General features: G+C 33.0%; 1 pseudogene; it reads right to left on the minus strand.

Moving 5' to 3' along the window:
- Positions 1-5,782: 5,782 nt before the first annotated feature.
- On the minus strand, positions 5,783-5,882 carry LOC122116428 (annotated as a pseudogene).
- Positions 5,883-8,700: the final 2,818 nt, after the last annotated feature.

The following is an 8,700-nucleotide window of genomic DNA, read 5'->3' on the forward strand; positions in this document are numbered from 1 at the left end:
AGAACGTGTATTCTGATATTGCTGGGTGAAATACTCAGTAGATGTCTGTTAAATCTAGTTGATCTATGCAGTTGTGTAGGTCTGCGGTTTCTCTGTTGAGTTTTTGCCAAGTTGATCGATCCAGTGGGGATAGTGGTGTGTTAAAGTCCCAAAACAATTAATGTCTTTGGATCTATATGAGATTTGAGGGAAAGTAGTGTTTCTTGGATATATTTGGCTTCTCCGTTGCTTGGCGAATACAGATTTAGAATTGTAATTTCCTCCATAAGGAGAGTTCCCTTAATTTGTATGTAGTGAACTTTTTATCTCTTCTAAGTAATTTTAATATGAAGTCTAATTTATCTGCTATTAGGATAGTAATTCCTGCCTGTTTATGGGGGCTATTTGCTTGGTAGATTTTGTTCCAGTTTTTCACATTCAAAATGTGTTTGTTTTTATTAGCAATGTGTGACTCCTGAAGGCAGCAGATAGAAGGATCTTGCTTTTTAACCCAATTAGACAGTTTATGTCGCTTAATTAGAGAGTTAATCCCGTTAATATTGAGATAAGACTCTGAGCTATTTGGGAGTTCCTGCCTTTGATAAAATGGCAGGTGGATAACACCTTCTTGTGGGCTGAGACAACTAGGTTCTTCCTATGGTTCTTGGATTCTCAATTTTGGTGTGCTTTCTTAGCCTTTATTGTGGTCTTGTTGGTTTTCTAGGTGTAGGTCATCTTTAAGTACCTTTTGTAGGGCTGGAAGGGTGGAGATATATTATTTCAATTTTCTTTGCTATGGAAGGTTTCTATTTGACCTTCGGTTATGAAGGAGAGTTTAGCTTGCACAGTATTCTTTCTAGATAGTTGTTTGTCTTTAGGGCATGGCATACATCATTCCAGGCTCTTCTGGCTTTAATTGTCTCTGCCGAGAAATCTGAGGCGATTCTCATTGGTTTTCCTTTATAGGTGATTGTTCTTTTCTTTTTGACAATGTTATGGACCTTTTCCTTGGTCAGAATTTATCTTGTGCTGATTATAATGTGATGGTGGGATGTCCTGTTATAGTCTGGTCTACTTGGAGTTATAACAGATTCTTGTATCTGAATAGGTCTATCTTTTTGCATGTTTGGTAAGTTATTTGCTAGGATCCTGTTAAACAAATTTCCTAGACTATTAACTTCTCTGAAGAGGAAAGAAGGATGACCAATAGACACATGAAAAAATGCTCAACCTCCCTAGCCATAAAAGAAATGCAAATCAAAACAACATTGAGATACCACCTCACCCCAGTTAGAGTGGATATAATCAAGAACTCTAGTAACAACAGATGCTGGAGGGGATGTAGACACACGGGATATTTACTACGTTGTTGTGGAGGTGTAAACTTGTTCAACCACTTTGGAAAGTAGTATGGAGGTTCCTCAAAAGAGTCCACCTAGAGCTCCCCTATGACCCAGCAATCCCACTTTTGGGCATTTACCCAAATGATCACAAACAAGACCACTATAAAGCTACCAGCACAACTATGTTTATTGCCGCATTATTTACAGTAGCTAAGATATGGAACCAAAACAGATGCCCCTCAGTAGATGAATGGATCAAGAAAATGTGTTATATATACAAAATGGAATTCTATGCCTCCATCAGAAAGAATGACATCGCCCCATTTGTTAGGAAATGGATTTGCCTTTCTTTTATGAAGAAAATACATCAATTCTATTGCATTTTTAATGCCTTATGATACTGAAGATTAAAATATAAACTATTAAAGCTTGAAAATAACTAATTTTCTTAGGAGTAGGACACAAAAGACAAGCTTAATCCATTTTAAAAGACCCTTATTTATACTACAAATTCACTCTTATAACTACAAAGATTCTAAAAATAAGAAGTGCAGTGACACAAATGAAATAATTTAACTGAATCATCTATTCAAAGGACTATGTTAATAGAAAACCAAGTTATAATAATAGTTAGCTTACCCAAGTCACTTACATCCTTTTATTCTATTTTATTTAGTTTCATAAGAACTGGTTTTTCATAAAATGATGCACAAATCCTATATACCCACTTACATTTTCAGATTTTAACAATATTTATTTCAGAAATGATTTTTGCTCTATAGTCAATGAACTTAAATAATACTAAAATATTCAAAGGGTCTTCAGAAATTACAAGACTCACTCTGGGATGTTATTTATATTGGAAAAGATTCGAAAAGCCTTATTTGTTAATGTTGTGATAGTTACTCCCATAAAAGAAACATTAGTGAAGATCTCATTGCAGGTACAAAACAACTTCAAATGCATCCACAATCTGGAGGTGACACATGCTTTTTGTTTGTTTGTTTTTGAAAGGTATATCTAACAAGCATATCCACAACACTGATTTTCAGTCAATATGATGGGATATTCAAACCTAATAAATACAGGGTAGATTATCTTAGTGAGAATAGATATGATCTTACGAAGAAAGTTGTTTTCAATAGAAATCCGGAAAGAGTTTATCCACTTTGTGTTTCATAGGATTAACCAGAGAGTAATACCTGTTTGGTCAAGTTGGCCAAACACACTCAATGTGTATATGTTAAAAGTATGACCAATTTAAGAGGTCAAATACATATTTTGTACTGACAGTCATCTTACAGAAATAACTTACTACCTAATTATTTCTGTATCTTCCTACCTAACATATAAAAGGAATTGAAAGTGATCTCTTTTATCTAACTTAATGTTGTAAATATTTTGATTATGATGACATTATTTGACATATATATGTACAGAAGGGTGGTTCCAATAAAATGACATGACAGAATGCTGATAAATAAAAACATTGCAACACAGCTCTTTTCAACCTCACCCTGTCCACATTGGCAAACAACATTGCATCAGCACACGCGCACATATACATATACACACATGTGTGCACATGTACACACACATATACATTCAGAGTTTATCATACAAAAAAGTTCAAATAAAATATTAGTGATTAGTACAAATGATAGTTTTCCTTATTAAAAAAAGTACACAATCTAGTCACCATGCATGTTTCATTGTACTTGCCTCTCCACAAATGACCACTTAATTTATTTTAATTAATTAATTAATTTGTTTGGTTCTAATACTAAGGCTTGAATTCAGGGCCTGGCTCTGTCCCAGAATTTGTTACTTTTTTGTTTTAGTTTTCTCAAGGCTAGCATTTTACTGCTTTCCCACAGCTCCATTTCTAGCTTTTGCTGGTTACTTTCAAATCAGAATTTAATGGCCTTTTTTTCCCCTGCTTTTTCTGGTTTCAAACCACAATCCTCAGATTTCATCTTTCTTATTAGCTAGGATTAAAAACAAAAGCCACCAGTGTGGCTTCTTTTTCCTCTATAGTTATTAATGCACATACTTAGATAGTAATTTAAAACTGAGTGTACAGAAACAAGATGTATAGTGATGATATTGTCCTGTCAGAAATTCATGGTAGTAAATTTCTTCTTAAGGCCATAAACAAAAAATACCATGATATAATATAAGAGGACTCACTATTGAACATATGAGGTATAAGAGCTTTCTAATAGGTCCATTATTTATTGTTGCCCAACATTAGGAAAAAGTATAACGCAGTAATAAAATAGAAGTCCTTTGTATGACTACTTAAATTTCTTGTTTTTGTAAAGACACACATTTTCATCTAAAATAAGTAGGCCTGTCTATTGTCTTCATGTGATTTTGATGATTGAAGGTGCTTAATGAGAAGTCAAAATGTATTAGTAGTTCTTTGCTATCAATTAAATCTCACTTTTTCTTCCTGGAGAATATAATGATTAAAGCAATAATTCAGAATCAGCAAGCAATAGTTCAGAATCACGCTTCCAGTGCAAGTGGATCACCAGTAAGTAATCCTCAATACCATTTTCCACAAAGTTTTGTTACAGATACAATCGGCCTTCCTTCTCTAGCTGCTTTTCTAGAATAGACACATTCGTTCATTGTACAGGAAAAGTGTGATTTAACTGATTTGTCAGATCTGTTACTAGAATTGTCAAGGATTTATATTCTTGTCTGTAATTTAGTCAAAGCTATGTATCTTTGGGTAGGCTACTAAAATGTATTTACTAATTTCAAGTAAATACATAAATTCTATTTCCATCTCTTTTTTAAAAATAAAATTGTTTCCTCTATAAATTGATCAGAGGCATGGATGGAATTTGTGGCTAGCTAGGTCATTGTACATCTTTCTCTTCCTCTCTCTTTTTCATGATTCTCATAGATAATATGATTGCTCCATAATTATCTTAATTTATTTTGCTTTTATATTTTTGCTTGCATCATTTCACTTTCTGCTCTGCCATTATCCCAATCATTTTCATAGAAAGCATTATTTCCTATTTTCTCATTCCTAGAATAAGCTGCACATGAAGACACCACTGGTCATCATTTTCAGCCTATAACTTTGAATATAGAGGAAAATCTTTCTCTTTTCTCTATCAATTCCCTATTCACCAGTGAGAATAATTTAGAATAGAAAACATGGAAAAAGAGAAAACAAATCATGGTGAAAAAACAGAAGCAGAAAATTCATTGGATTTTTCTGACCAGTTCAACCAATCTGAATTATTGGGGAAATACATAGGCACCTCATTCCCAGTGGTACTCAAAGTCACTGGTTAGGCAATTCTGATGAAGACAAGGAACAAGATGAAAAAGTGAGGAATGGTATCATTTGCAAGAAAAAAGATGGAGAAGGATCCAAGCAAATTTCTTCTTTGGGCTGCCGAAAATACTAAGCTTACTACAGTGTAGACACTACTTTCCAAAAAGGCCACTCATGTGAATATTAGGAATGAGGATGAGTATACCCCACTTCATTGGCAAGCCTACAATGGACACTTAGACCTTGTCCATGAGTTGGTGGCTCGAGGCAGATATTCATGAAATAATTGCCGATGGCCGGACACCCCTGCACAGTGCTTATACATGGAATAATACCAGAATTGCTTCTTTTTTACTTCATCATGATGCAGATACCAATGTCCAAACTAAATGCCTCTTGACCCCCTTGCATCTTGCTGCTGGGAATAGAGGTAGAAAAAATATGCTGGATTGCCTTCTGTTGAACCATTTTGTTCTCATATGTTGTAATGGTTCAGTTAAGTTTCTTAAATTTCAAAAATGATGGTCCATCTTTGTGTCCTTCCAAAATATTCTCACAATACAAAGTAACAGCAATATCTTACTATAAAAATTCATGGATTCCATGGTATTCTTCCAAGTGAATTGCCTGACTTTGATATCAAAATGTATTCAAGACTTGTTTGTATATATCTATAATGATTTCTGCAGAGTTTGTGATTTTTTAAAATCAGAAATAAGTTTAACTTACCTGTTGAAATGAGTAGTAAAGAAACTAAAGATATTTCTGGTACTTGTCTGAAAAAGTTTATTTTAAAATAGTCTGTATTCTGTTTGTATAACGTCCAAAATCTATTTCATTCTCTCCAAATATAATACTTTGAATTCTACATTGATTTATAATATATAGGTTCATTAATAAATGTGTCCTTTCAGATTGCATTCCATATAGAAACAGTTTAAGATTCCGTTTTTCCTAGGTCCTTATAGTATTTTATTTCTTTGGGATAAAATGACAATGTTATCTAATTTCAAATGTTTTGTAAAGGTTATGCTATGTAAAGGCCTTTCTAAGATGAAGAGTTAATACACTGAAGACAAACTTTTAATTCTATGAACTAAATGTATTCTTTCACTTGTATCTTTGTAATCAACTTTTTAATAACTGTTTTTCATTTCTTGAATCCGAAGAATACTTCACAAATTTCCATATCATCCTTGTGGAAGTGCCATGTAATTCTCTGTATTGTTGCAATTTGGGTAGATGTGCTGCTGAAGCATGTAGTATCTTGTAAATTTAAGTAGTTAATGATGCAATCTTAATATAGGCATATATCTTTCGTTGCCTATTTGTAAAAAGGAAAACTTATTGTTCCTAGCAATGCTATTGATCTTATTTCCCTAAAATTCTGTGTAGAGTGGGGAAAAAATGTATATTGTTTAATCGATTGCTCACATTTCAACCTTTTTTGTCAATGACTATTTTAAGTCTTTTTCATTTTAAACCTGATCATACATTGAAGCCTTTATAGCTAGGTCCAAAGGTGATGGCTTTTTCAAGTACTTATTTGTCCAACTGAGTTAGATTTGTGGAGCTAAGGGATTCAAAGTAAGCTTTGCTCAAGAGCTACTTCTAAACTTGTGCAGCTTAAAATGTCCCAAATGAGGTCTTACTGGCACAAATGTCTCCCTGACCCTTTCTCATTCTTCCATGTAGGAACAGACCAACCAGAGTATCTTACCCTGACAGCAAAGATTGTCTTACTGCAACAAAATTAATCTTAGTTACAAGGGATCATAGAGAGATGAACAGTTCAGACAGCACTGTTCAGACTAGAAGGTATTTTATCAAAATATAATTGTTTATTATACCTATCATTTCAAAAGTAGCTAAAGCCAAGAAGGTGAAAAATCATTCATATGCATGATTACCTAAAGTCCTGGTCTGTCTACCTTCCAACCAGGCAGGAACTTACACTACAGCATTTACATCACCAAATATTTCCATAGCTGCAGGAGAAGTCCATATATTTCTCCTCGATTTTAGGCCTTAAATTGGTAATGTTTTTATCACATTGTTTCCTCTTGCCTCCAGTCTGTAAATCTACAAATGGTAAATCTTTAGGCCTAACCCTACCAAACACTGAGGTAGAGATAATGGAATAAAACTTTAAAACAGAGTTGCCTTTGATATCCTAACAACAACAGAACAATGCAAAACATGTGCCTTTTTATTATATTACATATAGTTATATAATTTATACTTATATGTGCTGATTTTATATTTTACACAGTGAAACTTACTAGAATCAGTTGATAATTTGAGAAATAAATTTATATTTATTTATTCCAATAAATACAATTGGAATATAAATAATTAGGTTTAGAGTATATATTAGAATATAAAAGTATCAATGCAATGTCTTCGGTATTAACTTGGGATACCTTCTAAATATTCTTGGTCATCTTAATTCACATGGTAAAAAAACAATGTTGTTTTCCTCTAATCTATAAGGGATTTTACACTGCTGCTCTGTTTATTGTTTAACTCTCTGGTACCAAACTGTTTTCTCCATATTTTTGAATCATATTTTTGAACCCAAATTTTGCTGATGTTATTTCGAAAAAGTATTATTCTTTTGCAGGACCCAGGGTTCCTAGTATCCCAGGTCCCAGTTATCCACATCATCAGATAAGAAGGGCAAGACGTCTCACCTAGGCCCATGCAATATGCCATCAGAAAGTAATTGAAGACCCATCTCAAATTCTCATTTCTTATAATATTTCAGGTCCTCAATTCCTTGAGACATAGGAATTAGCAGTAAGCAATTGTGAAATGCAAGGCAACATAAAGATGAGATAAAAAAAATCTGAGAGAAAGTACTGTAATTCAAATTTCCAATTTACAGATGACCAGCCCATATGAGTGAGCAAGATCACAAATTTCACAAGATTACTTTTAATACCTCTCTCCTAACGATTAATGAAATATTTCAGTCCAGCATATGTAGGCCAAAAAAATAGTTCCTGGAATGATAGATCCATAATTGGTCTACCAAGGCCAGAAAAATTTGACTTAGAGGTCAAATATAATTCAGAAAAAACATTAATTGAGAAGATCCTTAGTGCTTCAAAACACTGGTACTTCAGTAAAACTTGATTCTGTAGTATAAAAATGTTGTCATTCCCAATCCAATGATAACCTACATTTAATCTCCTGAAAGTGTACTCCTTTTCAAATAAACTTTTTAAAATCACATTCGCCAAAATAACATTTGACAAGTAGATGATACTTAGTGACATTAAAAGTTTTTCAAGTAGAGGGAGCAATTTACAATAGAGTGGATTTATTTACCCAGCACTAATGTCAAATAGTTTCAACCATTCATTAAACTGTAGAAATAATACCACCCAACCTTTGTGTTGTTCAGTAGGTGCCTTGCAGAAATGTGTTAAATAGATCAGCCTCCCATGTTTCAAACCCAAACATTAGCTAATAAAGTAAATTTCATCACATAATGAGGTACATTTTAAAAAGTCACAAATAGTTGCCTTATCATATGTTGTTTTATGTTTTCCCTGTCTGTCTAACATAGTAAAAACTATGACTTGAAGTCTTGAATATGGGTACTCATCAGAGATGTGACAAACATAAAATCTGTCTTCTATATCTATCATATTTCTCTGTAGTAGTAATTATTATTTTTCTTTTTTTCCAAAACATATAGGTAGCAGAAAATACTATCCCACGTAAAATAAAATAATCACAAACCATTGTACAAAGGCATTTATAAAAATTAGTAGTTAGGAAAACATTCTAAGCCATTTTTAAACTTTCTTGTTGACTAAAGATTCACATCTCCAGACTTGCGAATTTTTATTGCAGATGAATGAATTATGGAAATAGAAGTTGACATAAGTTCAAGTATTTGCAGGACTGAAACTCCATGGAATGTGTATAAACCTTTAAAAATATAACAGACATTTTAAGAAAATGACTATCTGGAAGATGAAACCAGAGAAGAATAATAGTAAAGACATAGAATGAATGAAAAATGGAACAAGGGACAAGTACAGCTAGAATACTCAATGTACACAT

Source organism: Dipodomys spectabilis, unplaced genomic scaffold (genome assembly GCF_019054845.1).
Source record: "Dipodomys spectabilis isolate Male_0828 unplaced genomic scaffold, ASM1905484v1 ptg000133l, whole genome shotgun sequence".
NCBI lineage: Eukaryota > Metazoa > Chordata > Mammalia > Rodentia > Heteromyidae > Dipodomys > Dipodomys spectabilis.